The following is a 21,015-nucleotide window of genomic DNA, read 5'->3' on the forward strand; positions in this document are numbered from 1 at the left end:
TGCCTCATATTCCCAATAGCAGTACAGACTGACGGACGAAGGCAAAGACGGACATAGAAAATTAAAGAGTGACCTCGCTAATAAAAATACAGTATAGATGAGATTTTTAAATGAAGATTAAATTGTGTTTGAGCTCAACTCTCAATTAATGTGAAGCTGCTTTGTTTTTTATACATAATTAAAGCATCATTCCTGGCTGTTTTGAGGTACATATGAGTCGAATGAATCATCAGGGAGGGGCGCAGCCACAGGGGGAGGGGTTGGGAAGGTGCTCACACCCTAAAATAAAAACTTAAATTAGTAAAATGCAAATTAAGACTATTTTGCCGTAAACTTTTCTGACAATCAATAAGACAAAAGCATTATTTTAATGAAACTTCTTTTAGAATTGTTTAACACAATTTACAAATAAATTATAGTTATAATTGCATGCAACTTAAGAAATATTTTTATATTTTTTATAAGCTTTCTAAAAAATGAAATTTAAATTGGATTATAATATAAAGATACTTAATTAAATCACGCAACCTTACAACATACTAAAAATTGTATTAGAAGTGTATATTTAAGTTAAAATATAATACCATGAATCATTTAATACTGAAATTAAACAAAGACAATTTTGTACAAAATCAAACAGCTAAGAATTTTTAAGTAAATAAGAACATGCTTATTCTCAACTGCTAAAAAGTACAATTTTAGATAACGGAAGAATTAAAATGACTTAAACAGTAACATATATTCCTTTATCGTACGGACATACCCAAATTATAAAGTAGCTACGCTGACAAAATTGATCATGCACAGTTCTGAGAAAACATGCTTTAATTATTACATTTTCATTTTAATGTCCTTCACCGATTTTTTAGGCGTATGGACGTACGTACGGAGGGACATGTATCTTAATCACGAATTTTTATATAATTTCATAGTGGCTTTAAGTCAGTTGTCAGCGGACATGCAAATAAAGTACATATATTTTATGATTACATTTTCATTTTTAAGAGGATAAGTAAGGACCGATTCTTAGTGGTTTTAATCATCTAGTATAAGTTTTATTCTTTAGATTTTATTTTAATTTTTCAAGTATGGATCTGAAACCTATCTGGATTAAAACTTGCTCTGAGCCATACTGAAAAAACATGCATTGTACCGTATTATAGACATTTTCTCACGAATAAAAATATAGGATATTCTCTAGGTATATGTATAATATCTGCTTTGTTGGCCAAAGTCTTTTCTATTTTACATTCCGCGAAAAGCTGTCTATATTACTATACGGCAGATAACTATTCCAGCATAGTATATTGGCAGTTGTCCATGGAAATCCAAATCTTTTTTAAATCATACTATTTATTTTTTCTGTAGAAAATTGCTTTAAAAATTGAAGAGTTGGTCGATTACATGAAAAAATATGATTCTGAGCAATTTTAACTAAGAATGTACAAAATTATTAAAATAATTAAAACACTGAATATCAATCCCTCTTCTAGCAAAAAAATATTTATTTTTTCATGCAATTATTAAAATGAAAGTTATATTTAATTCTAGTTTCAAAAACATATAAACTCAAAAAGTTTGTTATTAATATCACATCAAATCAAAATATCGTTTAAACTTTTATAGTATAAAAAACTTTGTATAATATGAAGCCTAAAGGATAAGACAATCGACGATGAATATAAAACTTTGGGCAATAGTTATATAATTTATGCCGTCAATCTTACACCAATTTCCCCTCCTACCATACCAGATTTCTAGCCATGATTTTAGAAAAAAATTGTAGATAAGAATAGGGGGGAGGGTATATCACCACCCTTTGTAGATAAGGTATCTTTACTCTGATTTTTAGTATAGCTATCATGCAAACAAAATATTTCAACCATAAAACAAGATCAACCTTTACATATATACAATTAGAAATATAGGGATTGTTTAATAGATGATAAATTAATCTTCCTCCGATTTCCCCTATCCTATACAGTGATAGGTTTATGGAATATAAATGAATCTTCACCCTAACTTCTAAGATAAATCAAATGTCTTAAACAGACACCAATCATCATCATGGGCAGTTAGAACTTCCACACAAAGTTTGTGAAATCAAAAAGTTGATTGTTAGGTGTCATATAATGCCTTGGATCACCCCTAAGGTGGTATTGGCAAGAATAGTTACTTATTGCATCGTATAATAGACAGCTTTCCGCGGATATTTAAACGATAATTTATATTATTAAAGCCAGTTTTGATAGCTCTGAGGGGCCGAAGTCCCGTGCCAACAAAACTGGTGTTAATTTTATTATTTTTTTTTATTTCTGGAAAATTGTCTGTAATTCGATGCTATTTATGATTTTTTAGTATGACTTAGAACCGGTTCTAATCCAGCGGACATCCGGCATTTTCAGAGCAATACAGGGAAAACTGTATTACATTTCTTCATTCCCCTGAAATGAAATTGAAATGACAAAATAACCAGAGAAAAAATAGGAAAAACACCAAATTTTAATAGCATTTTTCTATTATTGTCACGTTAGAAATTGAGAAATGTACTATAAATGATATTTATTTACCGCATCGTATTATAGACAGCTTTCCGCAGATATTAAAGTGAAAAATTATAAGATTAAAACCAGTTTTGTTAACCCTAGTGTGAGAGGACAGTAGATTCTAAATCAATAAAATATTCTATTTCTTTAAAAATACCATGCTTAGCATCATACTTAGGAAAATAGCTTAAAACCACCAAAACCTTTATAATGACACCCTTGGTAAATTTGAATTTTATATTCCTTTCCCATTTGATTTCATGAATTTAAAGTTTTAAATTAAGAATTTTTGACATTAGAATAAAAATACAATTTAATTACATAATTTTATAATTATTCAAGTATAAAAGTAGCGAAGCTACCTTATATTTGTATGTACGTCCATATGTCCGACTTTAACTAAGATATAAATAAGATACCTATAATTGAGAATAATGGTTTCTTTACAGGAATTAATTTGAAAGAAAAATAATATGCTTCTCGATTCTTCTTGTATAAACTTTGGCTTTATTCTTAAATGACTTTGCTACCGATGTCCTCAGAACTTCAGATCCAAATGTATCCCATTAAAGAAAATTATCTAAAACTTGTAGAGAAGATTTGCTTGCAAAAAATGTTTATATATGTAAAATATCGTGATAAAAATTAATGTAGCAGGTACAGGTAAACTTATTCAAAGATTCATACCTCTAATTAAAATCTACGAGGACGGTTGTAGAGAGGGCTTTTCATTATGCTAGTCCCCATAGTTTTAGAATAATTTTTTATTCGCTGGCTATACACTATGGGACTTTTATTGAATTTTAATTGGTTAGTTCCTTAAGTTGAGTGTCTTAACGTTTTAACCACTAATTATAATCTACAGAAGAGGTAGTTTTTTGTATCATCAAAATTGATATACATCAATTTATTGGTCATTGTCATATCCTTTTAGACTGTTCATAACAAGCATATCGGGCAGCCAACTCTTAGATGGCAAGACCTTATCCTGTAAGCCTAAACTCTTCATGGTAAAGAGTTGCGCCTATTTACGGCCATTGTATTACCCCTACTGTTATTATTAATGTCATACACATGATATAGCAGCAGAAGAAACAAAATAAACTGTGAATACCAAAAACATTGCAAGATTTCGACTCCCTTAAATCTGTGAATGCAAGTCTCCTTCCCTGAAAAGTACAAGGACAATTTTTTACCCTTTATTCTAATTTTAACTTATATAATGCAAAAAAAGTAAATTACAAAATAAGACACGAAAACTTAAATACGCAAATTAGTCGAAAAATATTTACAAAAAGAGGTTTAATAACTTCGAAACCGATTAATATCCACTGGATTAGAATCAGTTCTCATCCATACTTAAAAACATATATGACAATATTCCGCGAATATCAAAATAAAAATCATAAAAATCAATGCCAGTTTTGTTAGCCCGGGCATTCGTGTCTCGAGGCTAACGAAACCGGTTTTATTCTTATAATTTTTTATTTTAATACCCGCGAAAAACTGTCTATAATAAAATGCAAAAATAATTATTATAAAATCTCAGTGATCTGAAGTAACTTAAATTAATGTATATTATCAATTATAATGTAGAAAATAAATCTGCCTTGAAGAATTTATTTAAAACCTACTTTAATGCTACTATGCATAATTCTTCCTGTTATCTGACAATCGTAATAACATGTTGGTATGTGATCTATTCTTGTAAAATAAAGTCCTTGACAATGGAAATATACATTACACATTTTGTTGCTTTTCAACAAGGATGATTGTTTACATTTGTAGCTAAAATTAATGAACAAATAAGTTTTTAGATGCCTCCATGTTTGAAGCAATCAATCACTTGAAATGTGAGATCGTTTGGTTTGTGCTTTTTAAAGAAACTTTACTCTGGTCAAGAGTTATTTGATGAACTTACAGATTTAATAATTACTTTTATGGCCGATGAATTGATGTACATTTCCAATGTTAATACACAAAATTACCCTTCCTGTAGATTACAATTAGTGGTTGTAACGATTAGACACTCAACTTAATATACCAACCAATTAAAATCCAATAAAAGTCCCCAAAATTCAACGAATAAGAAAACATTATTATATAACTTTGGTGACTTGTGTCCACTATTCTCTCTGGAAAGACGATATCAATAAAAGTCAAACTTTTTTTGGTAAATTTCTGAAAGTTAAGAACTAAAGAGAATCTACGCTCCAAGAAGTATATAAATGTATCATTACTACAAAGTGACAACTCATCTTATATTATCAACATGTAAATTATATGTCTTTGTATTGACATACCAACGACTGCGACAATTATTCTGAAAATTAGAATAGTACAACATGGAAGCCATGACTTGTCTATTTGTCAAGTAAGATCTCGGAAAGAACTAGACCGATTAATCAAGTTTTAGAATTATATCATCAAGTTTTAGGCTATTTTGCTCGAATTGGTCAAACTTTTAGGAAGAAATCATGCCAACCCTTCCCGGCGATGAACTGATGCTCTACGTGTTGAGCCACGATCACAGGCCATGATGATAAACAAAGTTACCCCTTCTTTGTAATAAATTTGATTGGTAGAAAAGTTTGATCACTTTTATTTTTTATATCAACCAATCAAGACATACTAAAAAGTATCCAAAAATTCAAAAGGAAACAAAAAACTTGAAAACTTTTACTGCCAGAATAATTTATTTTCCAATGTCCCCTCCCTTCCTACTCTTTTTACATATTTGAAAAATATGTTGCTAACTCATGGTGTTATTAACATTTCAATCATATCTTGAAATTTGTTTTGAAACATCAACATATTCATCATTTAAAGCAACCACCCTTTTAAAAGCGAAGCTTTTCTATAATTAGGGTCGGTCAATCCATCAGTCCGTCCGTCCGTAACGGATAGCTTTTTTCGTTAATTTAGGCATGTTAGAACTGTCCTATTTGCATGGTGATTCCTGTAGTAGTTAGGTACGATTTAGAAAGCGTAGCAACTCAATAATCATTACCAGGATGTCCGTACATCCGTTTTAAACATGTTGATTTTTTTCTTTTTTAATAACAATTTTTTATGTGATAAAATCATCCGATTGAATTGATTTTTGGAGTACTGATACCGTTTACAATAAGGTGCAATATTACAAGCGAAGCATCTCTATAATCAAGTCCTAAAAATATCAGTATGTCCTTAAACAGAATTCTATATTTAAGACGTTTTGCAACAAATTTACGTATAATTTTGTCAAAACTTATATATTTTGTATATTCAATTCTGACACTCTACAAGAGTTAATGTTCGTCTGACATACCGTTTCAGAGCTTCGCTTTTATGGATGTTGTCATCTTTGTTCTCTTTAAAACATTCTAACAATGGATGTAGAATAAACGTGGATATTATGAAAAAGGAAAAATTGTCCTCAATTTAGCTTGCATGGAATCAGTTCGTTCATACAGTAAGAGTGAAGGGAATGGGGTAAATCGTTGTTTTAGCCCGCTACAAGTTTGGCTCTATTAGAGAACAGGAAATCTGGTGTAAGATCTATATGTAATAATAAATATATTCATTATTCTTATTAATTTTATTTTATCTAATTCAGGCCTAGCTATTCTAACAATCAATTCTACGAAAAATCACTAAACCTTGTAGAATAAGGTTGAAGTATATCTTGTTTTTTCATGTAACTGAATAGGGGTGGAGAGAAAGGGGAGGAAAAAGGGAAGGGGTTTGTGGGGAAATTTTCCTTTAGAATTATTTGTCAGAATCACATTCCCTTTTCCCTGATCTAACTTAAAATTATTTAATTATTCACGGGAGAATCGTTTTTATTGGGCCTATATTTCTGTATACACTCCCCTTATTCTATAGTTATAGTAGTTTTTATCGCATGGTATTATAGACATCTTTTCTTTGCCGCAGATATTAAACATAAATATTATGATTTTTATTTTAGTTTTAGTGTAATTTGTTTGTAATACATATAAGATGCTATACAAGATTTCTCATTATGGATAAGATCCGGTTCTTGTCCTGCAAATATTAATCGGTTTCAGAGCCAAACTGGAAAATAAAATTATGAGACATTAACTGGTTAAGCTTCCCTGAAATTTTGTAGACTATTTAACTATTTTTAATATTTTTTTTTAACATAAGTTTTAATTACTTTATAGTGGCACTGTAAATGTTTGGTGTTTTAAAAAAATAATACGATGCCTTGCAATGTTGCAAAGGAGTCTCTATTAAATTATTACGATACTTTGCAATGTTACGTAGGAGTCCCTATTCGAGAAGAAAAAAATTCGATTTATTGTGATTTCTCTTGGGAGGTTGGTGGTACCCTCCACCAAAATAGTTATAAACCTTCCCGGGACCTATGAGAGTCTACCCTTTTAAGAAGAACCCGATGTACCTCCCCAATAACGATACATAATATTCCATCTTCTGTAGATTACATTTATTGGTTGAAACTTAATAAATCAACCAATCAAAATTCATTAAAAATCCCCAAAGTTCTTTAGCCAACTAATAAGAAAACGTTAATAAAAACTTTGGGAACTAGTGTAATAAACAGCCCATTGTCCCCTTCCTTCCTGATATTTTTTGTATGAAAGTATTACAGAGCATAACATGATAATAATAATAATAATATAAGAAACTTTGCAGTATTACTTCCTTATTTGCAGCAAAGCTATTATATAAATTTGTGTGTAGGTATGTTATTATTTCAATGGAGCAGGTTTATCTAGAAATATTACCTCCAGTAGCAGTTAAGCAGATTATGACATTAAGACAAAAGATTTATTATTACCTGGATATCACACTAGATTTGCATTTACTCTAAAAAAGTGAAACTTATACCTGGCTAAAGAAAACGATCCCCCCCTCCCCATTTTGCCCATCCTTTCCCAAATGCTGGATGAACGAACTCTGTGTACAAAGAAACAAGAAGAAAAATAGCCTGAAACCATCCAAAGGGTAAAATTAAATAATAAAAAAGCATAAAACCACCCCCAGGACCTAAGTGAATCTTCCCTTAAATGGACTCAATTAGTTGGGTAGTTATCGATATCTTAAACTGCAAACAAACTCAAAATATTACTTTATATCATATCAAAAATGGTGTTAGCCTTTTTTGCTGCGCTTAGTATGAACATAAATGTCCTTGTAGTTTATTATTGATTTGAAAACTGCTTGTAATTCAATATAATAAAACAATCCAAATAAAAGTTTTTAAAAACTAAAACGGTATTTTTTAAAAAATCTACTTTTAAAAGTACAATATTATTTTATTTTAAGTTTATGCTTTAAGCTGCATCTTTTATGACTTGTTAAAATTCTTATTTTTTTTTATTGTTTAGATCATAATTATTATGCCGATAGTAAAATAATAAACTTACTTTCAGGAAACAATATTTATTTACCTGAATGTTGTACCAGATTTACTTTCATGTACTTTAATAAAGTGATACTTGCAGCTGGCTAAAATAATGACACACCCCCATACACCCCGTTCCCGTATACCCCATCCCCTTCCCTCCTACTAGATGAACGAACTGATTAAACAGTAAATAAGGTCCATATTATTATGACGACATTTTTTCGCCTGTCAATAATATCTATCTACTAGCGGCTTCGCTATAAAATGAATCATTATTTTAGTCCTAATTACTAATTAACCAAAATGAGACGACTGGTTTTTCATAAAAAATCATTAATACCTAATTTATAACAAAAAATTTATTAATTTCAAATTATAAAAAAAATATAATTGTTAATTTTATGTTTATTTATACTTTTTATAACGATTAGTTGCTTCGTTCCTAGCCTACAGGGAGGGACGTTATGTCAGAAAATAGCCTAAAACCACATCAACGTATTAGATATTCACAGAAAAGTACAACCCATTCTGACCCCCTAATTTCCGAGATCTTTAGATTCAGACAAAAACCTTTATACTTTATATTTCAGGACATATGATAAAATTAGATAAAACACTTTTTTTCTGACGTTTAAAGGTTTACATTGGAGTGCTAAAAAGTTCTTATTTTATCAACTAGTGGCTTCGTCTCTAGCATCTAGGGAATCTATATTAAGATGGGGGAAGGAAAAAAAGGCCTGAGGCATTTTAGTAATTACAAGATCTTAACAAAATAAAGAGGGATTGTGGTAGTAAACCTTTCTTAAGTTTTTTTTTTTAATTAAAGTTAAGGGGGGGGGGGTAAATCTAATTCTTTATTTTAAAGGTTTAACATTACAATAGCCTAAAACCTTCCTAGAATTAATACTAGACTTCAATTAAACTTTTTTATAATCCTTATATAAAAATAACAGGATGTTTGTCAGTCTTTGTGTACCAAAGGATTTTGCTAACCGCTAAACCGATCTGGTTCTCCATTGAAATGTAGCTCCTCAGAGGTCCTGGGAAAGTTTTTTTTACTTTTTCTTTCTAGAACTAATATTTAAAATGGGGGAGGGGTTAAGGCTTTGGGCGTAGCCGCTAGTCTTATAATAAGGTAGTAAGTTTTTTTGTGTACAGAAACATATCTATATTATTTTTCTCTTGATCTATCAAATCTTATGCTGTATTTATATTTAAACAGACAATTAAATTACATGTTACAATGCGGATGTATCAAGTATAAGAAACTCATGGATCCTAAGGGATATGACAATTGACCTTAAATTAATTTACATCTCCAATGAAAATAAGCAAAATTAATCCTTCGTAGATTAAAATTTATTGATGGAAAAGTTTGAACAGTGCTTAGTTAGTACTAGTACAATTAGTAAAATACTTTTTGATCGCACAAGTGAACGAGTCTATCAAACTTTGGATACCAGTTTTAATTTACAGTCCAATGTCATCTCTCTACCTATCGTATAAGTAACATAAGCTACAAAAATCTTCACAAGTAAATTTTGAAATTTATCTTTAATAACAGCTAATAATATCCAGTTTCCGTAAAAGAAATTAATTAAACGAAGTAAAAATAAACACTTTAATACTCTATCTTAAATTAAAGCCGAGAAACTCTCGTTTCCTGAAACAAGTTTTTAACTAACGGACGGTCTGACAATCATTAAGACTACGGAGCAGCTTCGATAAAACAAATTAAGGAATTGATTGGCTACGCGTATAGACACTCTAGTTTGTTTTTTTAATGGGAAATTTTTCATTGATGACATTGATTTAATATATGCTTTGTGTGTGACTTTTAGTTCAAAGGACAGTCATAATTTTAATATGTAAGTAGGAAAAAATTAATTTAATACCAATATTTGCAACAACTTTTGTTAACCATAATCTTACTATTTTTAACAATTACAAATGGGCTTGTATAGAATATATATACATGGATATTATGACTAAGGAAATATTTGTCGTCGATTTAGGTTGCTAACATAAACTTCACTTAATGGTCAGTTAGTTCATCTAGTAGGAGGGGAGAGATGGGGTAAAGGGGGTGGATGGGAGGTATCGTTATTTTAGCCAGCTACAAGTTTCACTCTTTTACAGTATATGATAATCTAGTGTAAGATTTTAAGCTATTTTATTTTTAGATTTAATGGTTTTAGCCTATTTTGCTTCAAATACATAGCATAAGTTGCTAAAGGCACATCCACTTGTTCAGATTAAAATTCTCAGACAATAGAAAATACTTTCAAAAATTAAAGTGGCATAGGGTCCTTTGAAGTTTTGTAAAATAATGCTCTTTTTGTCTTGTTCAGTATGGTTAAAATAGTTAGAAACATTGTAATTTTAAACCATAGAATAATAAGGACATTTCAAAATAAACCCTTATAGCATTAAATAAATCATTAATTTTCAGTATCGCTTCGAAACCTATCTATATATGGTGTGCATTGGAAGTATGATAGTATGTTTCGCTTGTGAATCCGAACCCTTATCCTTTCTTTCTTTTCCTTATCATCATTGGGTAGTCAAGAGAACGCCAACATTTAAATTTCATAATTGCGCACGGCATTCAAAACAATAAGTGCGCACTAAGCCAAAACAAAGGCTGCGAAGCCATCTTAATTTTTTCCTTTAACAAGCGCGGAGCTTTTGTGTGATGAAATCCCATGTATAGCATTGAAATGTGGTGTTATCCGTGCTGAATATACCTTGAGTGCTTCCCGGCTTGTCATGATCAAAGACTCGGTAAATATTTATTTCTTTTAAGCATTTTAATTAGAATGGAAAGATATTTTCAAAGAAGGCAAATTAATTTCTTTATTTTCATTAAAAATAGATCAAGTAATTGATTTATTTTTGTATCAGAATATTTTTATAGTAGTCTATGATGATTTTATCTATGAATTATAAACTCGCATTATGTTTTGATTTAATTTTAAAGAGAAAAAAGCCTAGTTTTTTATACGCTTATAGAATAATAATTCGAAAATCACGCAACCTTTTTTAAAGACAATTATGTCCATTAGAAAAAAGATTTATTTTTCTTTTACAAACAATTTAACATTTTAATATATCTTTATTAATTTTGTTATTTTTTGTTTCAGTGCCCACCGTTTCATACAATAAACTTGTATTTGTAACTGCACTAGTTTGATTCATGCGGGAAGTAGCAGGTTTAAGTGCGTCTGCACTATAAGATCTTGTACACGGCCATGTCAGCCCGTGTACCGAAACATGGTGGATTAAAACTGGTTCTCATCCATAGGAAAAAAATTATGTCTAGCATCGTATTAAAGAAAAATTTTTAAAAAAGAAAAAATTAAAATAATTTTGTTAGTCTTGGCCTTCGGCACTTCGGGGCTAACAAAACTTGCTTTAATCTTGTAATTGTTCATTTGATATCCGCGGAAAGCTATCTATCATACGCTGCGATAAATAACTAATATACCAGCTGCAATCAGACATATCAACTTATTAAGTAAAAGTGTTCTTTTCTTTTTAAATAAAAAATTTATTAGTAGATCTTTTAGGTATTACAGATGGATATGTAAAAGTAGTTATTTAGTAACAAAAGTAATGCAGTATAATCTCCAGGGAGGGACGGAGCAATGGACAGTACTTTACTAGAACTGGTACCTAAGTTTTATAAATAGATTTCAAACTTTTAAACCAATAATTCAAATCTATAGAAATAGCACTTTTGTTAATCATCATCAAAAATATTTTAATTTACTAAAAGCCATAGAAAGGTTTCCAAATGTGTTGCAAAAGCAACCTGATTGTTTATCTATATTTTTCCATGATTTCAAATTTTTGGCATAGAAATTTTAAACAATGGTATGATAAATATATCTAGTTCATTTTTATAACAATTTTCTATAATTAATTATTGCCTATTTTTCTACTTCAAATATTGCAGTAAAAACTGCATTAGGGAGAGAGAAAGACAAGGAGAAAAAGGTCAACAGAAGAAGAAAAAGAAAGAATAAAATTAAGAAACATTCATTTGAATACTAATACATTTGAAAGTAATACTAAAATAACTCGCTGAACACTGAACCGATATGGTTCTCCATTACAGTGAAGGTTTGAAAACTATTTTAGGGGCTGGATAACTCCCTCCTTTCAAGAGAAAAAAAATATACTGTCCCCGAATTGATTATCTTTATTTCCAAGACAAGCATGCGAAGCGAAGCTCCTAAATATAAAAGAAAGATCAGCCAGGGTAAAGAAGAAAAATATGAACATAAAAGACAATACCGAAACAAAATCTCATGAGTAGACGTGCATTGGTCAGGAAATCAACCTTCATTTCGAATAGCAGAAAAACAAAACATATTTACACTGTCGCATAAAACTTTGAAGTTATCTAAAGCATTTAAAACTGACCGATGAGTTTAAATATAAAAAAAAATATTTTTCAATTAAAATCTAAGATTCAAAGTGGAGGTTAGACTTCCCCAACCTTTCCTCAATGACCACTAAAAGCCTCTAGGGGTGTAACCAATGGTAACTTATACAAAGTAGAGCAGCACAAAACGTTTTTTTCTGAATTTCCAAGGGATCTAAATAAGACAATGGTCAATAAATTGATGTGTGTATCATCCCCAATGATGATACACAAATTAAGCCCTTGTAAGAATAAAATTAGTGGTTGAAACGTTTGAAAACTCAACTTAATTAACCAACCAATCAAACTAGACTAAATTCCCCAAAGTTGTTAAGCCAACGAATAAGAAAAAGTTATTATAAAACTTTATGGACTAGTATAATAAACAGACCATTGTCTCCTCTCTCACTGTATTTTTCTGGATTTGTACAGTACAATTTTTGTAGGAAAATTTTGATGACAGATTACTTTAAAATTATAATTTCTGTCACTAGAAATATAAAAATAAAAACTGAATAAAGTTTTTTTTTTAATGATTCCTATTACTTCCTTAGCTTAGGAAAAGTATAAGAAAGCTTCACGGGGCTAGGCTTTTTATGGAATTATGTTTTGTAGAATGGTAGTTAGACATTGATTGCTGTAGGTTCTAATCCTGTGGATATCCATGGGTTTCGAAGAATTTCCTTTGAAATATTTTATTGTCCCTGCCATGATTTTAAAAAGTTTTGCTTTGAGTTAAGAAGATTTGTAAAAAAATAATTGTCAAGAAAAAATGTAATTTTATCTGTCAGTAAAAGTTATATTTTCACACTTTAAAAGTAAAATAATAATCAATTTTAATTTAAACTGACATTGAAATTGTGTTTCTGTGTTTCAACTTTAAACATAGAACATAAACAAGGATGTGAACATTTTTACATGGGTTCATCGTTTTTACCAGAGCTGGATCATTAAATCATTTTAGTGGTGAGCCAGATCGGGGTGAGCCAACTTTCCACCAATGAGAGTACAGCATTTTATTTAATGCCGCGCTGTGATTGGCTGAAATTCGGCTCACCCCGATCTGGCTCACCACTAAAATGATTTAAAGATCCAGCTCTGATGTTCATGATTTTTTCTTTTTGGTCTGAAGCTAAGATTTCAATATTTACTTAACCGATTGGCGTTTCCTTTGTTCTATAAGAAGCTACACTGCAAAGGAGAACCATATCGGTTCTGTGGTTACAGGGATCATACAGTAGACAGTCATAAACACAAAAGAAAGACACAGATCCTGTTACTTTTATATAGGTAATAGCGGCTTCGCCCCTAGCCTCTAGGGGCTTTGCCCCAAGAGGTTTTATCAAACTAATTTTTCGTGTTTTAGATTTTAAAGAAAATTTTAAAAAAAAAATTTTGGGGAGGGGAGTATTTTTTATTTTTTGGGGGAGTTAGGGAAGTCTCACCCCCCCCCCCCCAGGAAATAGTTATAAACCTTCCTGGGACCTATGAGAAACTACCCTGTAAAGGAGAACCCGATCGGTTCAGCGGTTAGCGAGATCCTTCACTACAAACAAACAGACAGACAGACAAAAAAACATCGTTCTACTTTGTATTATAGATAATTTAAACAATCTAATAAATTTTGTCCGCTAAGATTTTGTCTATTTTTAAAAGCGAAGCTTTCCTATAATTAGGGTCGGTCCGTCCGTAACGGATAGCTTTTTTTCGCTAAATTAGGCATGTTAGAATTGTCCTATTGATTTCAACTGAATGAAACTTTTTAAAAGCGAAGTTTTTCTATAATTAGGGTCGGTCCGTCCGTCCGTCCGTAACGGATAGCTTTTTCCGTTAATTTAGGCATGTTAGAATTGTCCTATCGATTTCAAACTTTGCATGGTGATTCCTGAAGTAGTTAGGTACGATTTAGAAAGCGTAGCAACTCTATAATCATTACCAGAATGTCCGTACGTCCATTTTAAACATGTTGATTTTTTTTACTTTTTAACAACAAATTTTATGTGATCTAATAATCCGATTGATCTGATTTTTGATATACTGATTCCTGGGACAACAAAGTACACTATTTTAAGCGAAGCAACTCTATAATTAAGTCCTAAAAATGTAAGTATGTCCATAAACATTATTCTGTATCAAGCAGTTTTTCAACAATTTTACTTACAATTTTGCTTTGACATTTTTACATTTATATGGGATGGTATTAGGTTATTTTACTGCATCTAGGTGTTAGAAGCGCAGGTAAAAGTCATAAAAAGAAAAGTTCATATGAAAAAGTTGAGAATCAGGTATATCTAAAAAACCCTAGTTGAAATAATCCTATTTGTTAAAGATATTACGATTTAACACGATCTCTATAGATTGACCATTATAATTAAAAGTCTTGTCATTTCTATAATTTTAGAGATATTAAAAATAAGAATATGCTAAAATGAAACTACACCATACAGAAAATATAGATCCATCAATCAATATTTGGTAAAGCAATCATGATTATAACGTTGGCGGCGAAATTTAATTTTGTTTTATAATTCAAATTTTCATATTTTTGTGTAAATTTTATATTTTCAATTTCTAAAAGATATTTTATATATGTTAGATAGATAGATAGATAGATAGATAGATAGATAGATAGATAGATAGATAGATAGATAGATAGATAGATAGATAGATAGATAGATAGATAGATAGATAGATAGATAGATAGATAGATAGATAGATAGATAGATAGATAGATAGATAGATAGATAGATAGATAGATAGATAGATAGATAGATAGATAGATAGATAGATAGATAGATAGATAGATAGATAGATAGATAGATAGATAGATAGATAGATAGATAGATAGATAGATAGATAGATAGATAGATAGATAGATAGATAGATAGATAGATAGATAGATAGATAGATAGATAGATAGATAGATAGATAGATAGATAGATAGATAGATAGATAGATAGATAGATAGATAGATAGATAGATAGATAGATAGATAGATAGATAGATAGATAGATAGATAGATAGATAGATAGATAGATAGATAGATAGATAGATAGATAGATAGATAGATAGATAGATAGATAGATAGATAGATAGATAGATAGATAGATAGATAGATAGATAGATAGATAGATAGATAGATAGATAGATAGATAGATAGATAGATAGATAGATAGATAGATAGATAGATAGATAGATAGATAGATAGATAGATAGATAGATAGATAGATAGATAGATAGATAGATAGATAGATAGATAGATAGATAGATAGATAGATAGATAGATAGATAGATAGATAGATAGATAGATAGATAGATAGATAGATAGTATAGATAGATAGATAGATAGATAAAGATAGATAGATAGATAGATAGATAGATAGATAGATAGATAGATAGATAGATAGATAGATAGATAGATAGATAGATAGATAGATAGATAGATAGATAGATAGATAGATAGATAGATAGATAGATAGATAGATAGATAGGGGTCAAATAATAATTATATTGTATGCTAAACGCATAAAAGCGTTCATGCATTACTTATTGCAAAGAGAAGCAAAAAAACATGGAGAAACAAGGACGATTACATCCAATAACTGCAATGTTAAACTTTAACTCTTAACCTTCCCCTTAACCCCCCCCCCCGCCCTTTAAAGAAAAAGCAAGTAAAAGCAAAATGAACATTGGCTTGTAAATTATACTGGTTTCCAAAAACTATAATCTTTTTTTCCTCAAATTTTGGAAGATATTTTTTTCAATTTTTACAATTGACTAATCTTTTTATAAATTTTGTAAATTATGGTTTTTGGAATAGTAACATTAGACCTTTTGTAGCTTTAGACCTTTTGTAAATTGGATATTTTGTAACATTAGACCATTTGTAGGTTTAGACATTTTGTAAATAAGACCTTTTGTAGTATTATATCATTTGCAGCAACGCCAAAAAATGTAAAGGTAAATAAATATAGGTTTTTAATATTACTTTTATTTTATTTATGACTAATTCATTACACCTACTGCAATTAAAAGTGCATATTTAATAGCACTAAAATATTTTTCAGAATTATCAATAAAAGTGAGTAGGAAAAAAATTTAGATAAAATATTATTGAATTTGATGCAATTCTTCAGAAATAACCGTATAACTGTAATGGATTTATTATTACATGGATCTTACACCAGCTTATCATGTACTCTAATAAGTGATACTTGTAGCTTACTAAAATAATGACCTCCCCGTCCACCCCCTTTACATCATCCCCTCCACTCATATTGGATGAACGAACTGGTCTAAAGTGATATCCATGATTTCAACCTAAATTGACGACAAATTTTCCCCTGTCATAATATCCACGTATATTCTATATCAATTGTTACTGTACTTACAGACCAATTAATACTAGAACTAAATTAAAAGCTTTTTAAATTCTTTGTGTAGGGATACGCTTGTCCTATCATATAAAATAGTAGGTTTTTTTGTCTGTAGTTTGTGTTATTCTATTCAGGGATGCTTCACAAGTTTACATAGGTCTAGAAATAGTTTTCTATCTTTTCTATCTTTTAAATAATAACTCACTTTTTTGTCCATATATTATTTTTCTTCGTATTCGTTGCGCTTATGGATGTTGCCATCTTTGTTATATTCTGTTTTAATTTGTATTACTCTAAAATTATTTTCTCTGATACCATTTCCAATAGTGTTAAAATGAAATATAACTTCTAATATTTTATAATGATTTACAATCAAATCTTGGAAATAAATTAATAAATCATAAATTCTTAGATAAATATTTTCTTGTAATCTGTAAATCAAACTTTTAATGCAGTTATAACTTACTTGTGGAGGGGGGAGTCGAATTTGATAACCTAATTTCTTATTTTAGATTTTAAAAGAAAAAGTAAAAACATTTTTTTGAGGGGGGTGATTTTTTTTAATTTTAGTTAAAAAAAATTTTTTTAATTTTGAAGGGGGTATTTTTTATTTTTTGGGGGGGTTGGGGGTGTCCCACCCCCCAAGAAAATAGTTATAAACCTTTCCAAACCTATGAGAAGCTACCCTGTTAAGGAGAACCCGATCGGGTTAGCGGTTAGCGAGATTCTTCGGTACAAACACACAGACAAACAAAAATCCTGTTACTTTAGTATAATGATAATGGATGTAGAATATACGTGGATATATGGACAGGGGGAAAATTGTCGTCAATTTAGGTTGGTAACATTCATTAACTTTATTATTAGTCATTTCGTTCATCCAGTAGAAGTGGAGGGACTTGTGTAAAAAGGGGTGGGGGTATATCGTTATGTTGGCCCGCTGCAAGTTTCACTTTATTATATAAAATGAAAATCTTATTATTTTGGAAAATAATGAAAAACATTAATAAAATTCATTGAAAATAGAAAAGACAAAACAAAGAGAGTGAAAATTAAAAAAGAAATACATACAAAAATAGAAAAAAATAGTATAAAGGAAAAATAGTTCAAGAAAGTTAATAGTATAGAAAGATTTTCATATAAAAGATGATTATTTACACAAATATATAACATATTAAAACTTACCTTTTATAAGTTGCAAAAATTTACAAATAAACCTAAATGAACAATGAAAATAATCATGCACATGCTAACATGCAAAAATTTAAATTAAAATAATTTTTTATAAAACAAAATCTGAAAACATGTTTTATTTTAAGAATTTTACATACTGCTGCCATAAGGATATAAAGGGGGAGGTAGGTTGTGCAAAAATTCCGTAAAGGTATGAGTTTTATAACTTAAAAACAGTAGTAGAACGATAATATTCATTAAATACAAATATATAAATTTTTTTGTCTATGGTTCTATTCAATATTAAGGCATACAAAAATTAGTGAATATAATCGTTGTACTACTGTTTTAAGCCTTAAAACTCACAGTTATGCGGAATTTTAGCACATCCGGTTGCCGAGCCCAGCTCAAATCTTATCTTTATATTTAATATTCAAAACTAATATTTAGATTTTTTGCTGACTCATGCATTTTAAAGATGTCTTTAGGTTGTGTCAATATATTGTGTAAACTTAAGGGTAGTAATTTTTTGTTTGTTTCAGGTTAGGTTAAGTGAGAATCAGTGAAGCCCCGCAGGGCTTGAGAAGGATTATAGTGGTAAATATTTTTTTATATCCTTTTTTGGGGTGTTTTTAGGGTATTTTTATTTTAAAATTGTGTAATTTTTGTTTGTGATTTCATGCTGTTTATAAGCATCAATCTAAAAACCTGAGTCGGTGGAGAAATATAATGGATGCCGCTATCCTTCCCATTTCTGATGCCATTGGAGCCACTGTTGGTGAAGGTGGGGGTGGGGCGAGGCTGGCTGTTGATGAAGATGTCCTCCACCTGGTTATCATGGTTGTGCTTATGGTTGTGGTTGTTCCTGGTTACAATAATATAGATAATTCAACGGACGGACGGACGGACGTACGGTCCGACCCTAATTATACAAAAAGCTCCATTACCAAAGAATCTTACAAGAGTGATTGAAAGATTAAAAGTCAAGTATGATAACATAAGCAAAACATAGATTTGATACAAAATGTTATCAAGAAAGTTTGATAATTAAAAAAATAAATCAAAGGATAATAATAATAAATACACAATCGGACAAATTGACTAGTTATAGAGTAGCTGAGCTACTAAGATTTGCTTATCTATATAATTTCCTTGAGTCATGGTAGGGTACAGGTGGGTAGGGTGGGTTAACTCCAGAACTGATGGGGGTGGGGGAGGGGTAGTCATCCCGGAATATCATCTGATACTTTATAATTCTCTTAGGTGTCAGTGCGACAAGTGCTATAGTGTCGTATTTCAAGGAAGCCTGCAAGAAATGCACCACTCTAACTGCTAAAAGACTGCCACAAGTAGACCCAATACCCAAAATTTGACGAATATCTTGAATCAGTAACTAGCATTTTAAAAAAATTAAAGTGCAGGAAAAATTTAAATATGATCATATGCCTAAAATGTATAAAACTTTTTTGTTATTGAAGCTGGAGGCTTCAAACTTTGGGTATTGGGTCTATTTGTGGCAGTATTTTAGAAGTAGAAGCTGTGCTTTTATTGCAGGCTTCCTTTAAATGGCTTGGCTTTTTGGTGGGGGTATTTAATGCGCATAGTGATTTCAAAAGTATTCCATCTAAGCCCTAACTTCTGTAGATGGTCTAACCAGTGGACATGCGGAGAGGGTTTAGGGGGGTGCCAACATTCCCCTAAATTTTTAAAATTTTATAGACTTATAATTCCCTTATTCATCCTCTCAATGTTTACAGTCCCCTTGTTAAATCCTGTGCAAGCTACTATAATAAATATCAATGATTTTTATTCAGAACAACTTTACTTTTTGTTTGTTTTCATATATGGTATTTTCTCCATTACAATATTTGCCTCCTATTTAATATTATACAAGAAAAAATCAAATCATTTATATCTAAAACTTGCAGCTGAACCCCTAGCATCTAGAGGCTATGTAATTAGAGGGAAGGGAAGATTAAAAAAATAGTCTAAAACTATCAAAAAATTTAAATCTTTGAATAAAATAGGCTAAAAATACCCCTGGACACATGTGAAGCTTCCCTAAAAGGAGAACTCAGTTTAGAAGTAATTGAATTCTAATGCTACAGACAAAAAATCTAATTACTTTATACAATAGGATATGTTAATCATATTTTGTGATGTAAGTGCTTGTGTATTGTATTGTAATCATATTTTCATGTGTAAAATTTTTTTTTCATTTGGTCTTGCAAAAAATCATAATTAAAATCAAGTAAGAAATAACAAACAAAGGAATTATATTTGGAATTTTTTTGAGTGTTAAAAGTAGGAAAAGAACAGTATTAGAAACAAGGAAATAATGTTCTGAAAATATCTTTAATTATACATTTTGCCAATAGAAAAATAGGATAGGTGCTTTTTTAGGAGTAAAAAAGGAGTAATGATTACAGGACATGCATTGGGTTCTTCATAGATAAAAGAATTAATTCCTTAGGAGTAATGGGAGGAAGAATTGGTGGGGTAGGAGGATCTACAATTACTTGATGTAAGTGGGCACCTGATCCACTTATTTTCTGTGGTTAAATGCATCTTATAATCATAATGTATTTTTTTGTTTTTGTTTTAAGGTCAAGGGTACAGTAGTAAATAAAAAAGTAAATGCTCTGAATACGTTCAGCACACTGTATTTTACTGTATTTTTCTTTTAATTTCTTTGAGGGATAAAAGATTATGTTTCAAAATAATTTGAATTCTTTTTATGGTGTTTAATCAGTATAGATTTGTTTTAATTATCAAGCAATGCTTATTGCTTAAGCCTGATTTTGTAATTTGTATTTAAAGGACGCCTGCAAGAAATAACACGCTTTAACTGCTGAAAGACTGCCACAAGAAGACCCAATACCCCAAATTTAAAGCCTTCAGCTTCAATAACAAAAAAGTTCTAGGCATTTCAAAATAGCATTTTATGTACAATGGAATTTTTGAAAGATTTCCAATGCTCATAAAAGAAAAAACAATATTAAATTACGTCGCCTAGACACAAAATTATAACCTTATCTTTGTCAGAAACTTAGATTGCCTGTAACTAATTACATTTTTACAATAAAAACGCCACATTTCATAGTCAAAATCTAT

The sequence above is a fragment of the Acartia tonsa genome, chromosome 8 (genome assembly GCF_053477335.1).
Source record: "Acartia tonsa isolate MP-2025a chromosome 8, ASM5347733v1, whole genome shotgun sequence".
In the NCBI taxonomy this organism is placed as follows: Eukaryota; Metazoa; Arthropoda; class Copepoda; order Calanoida; family Acartiidae; genus Acartia; species Acartia tonsa.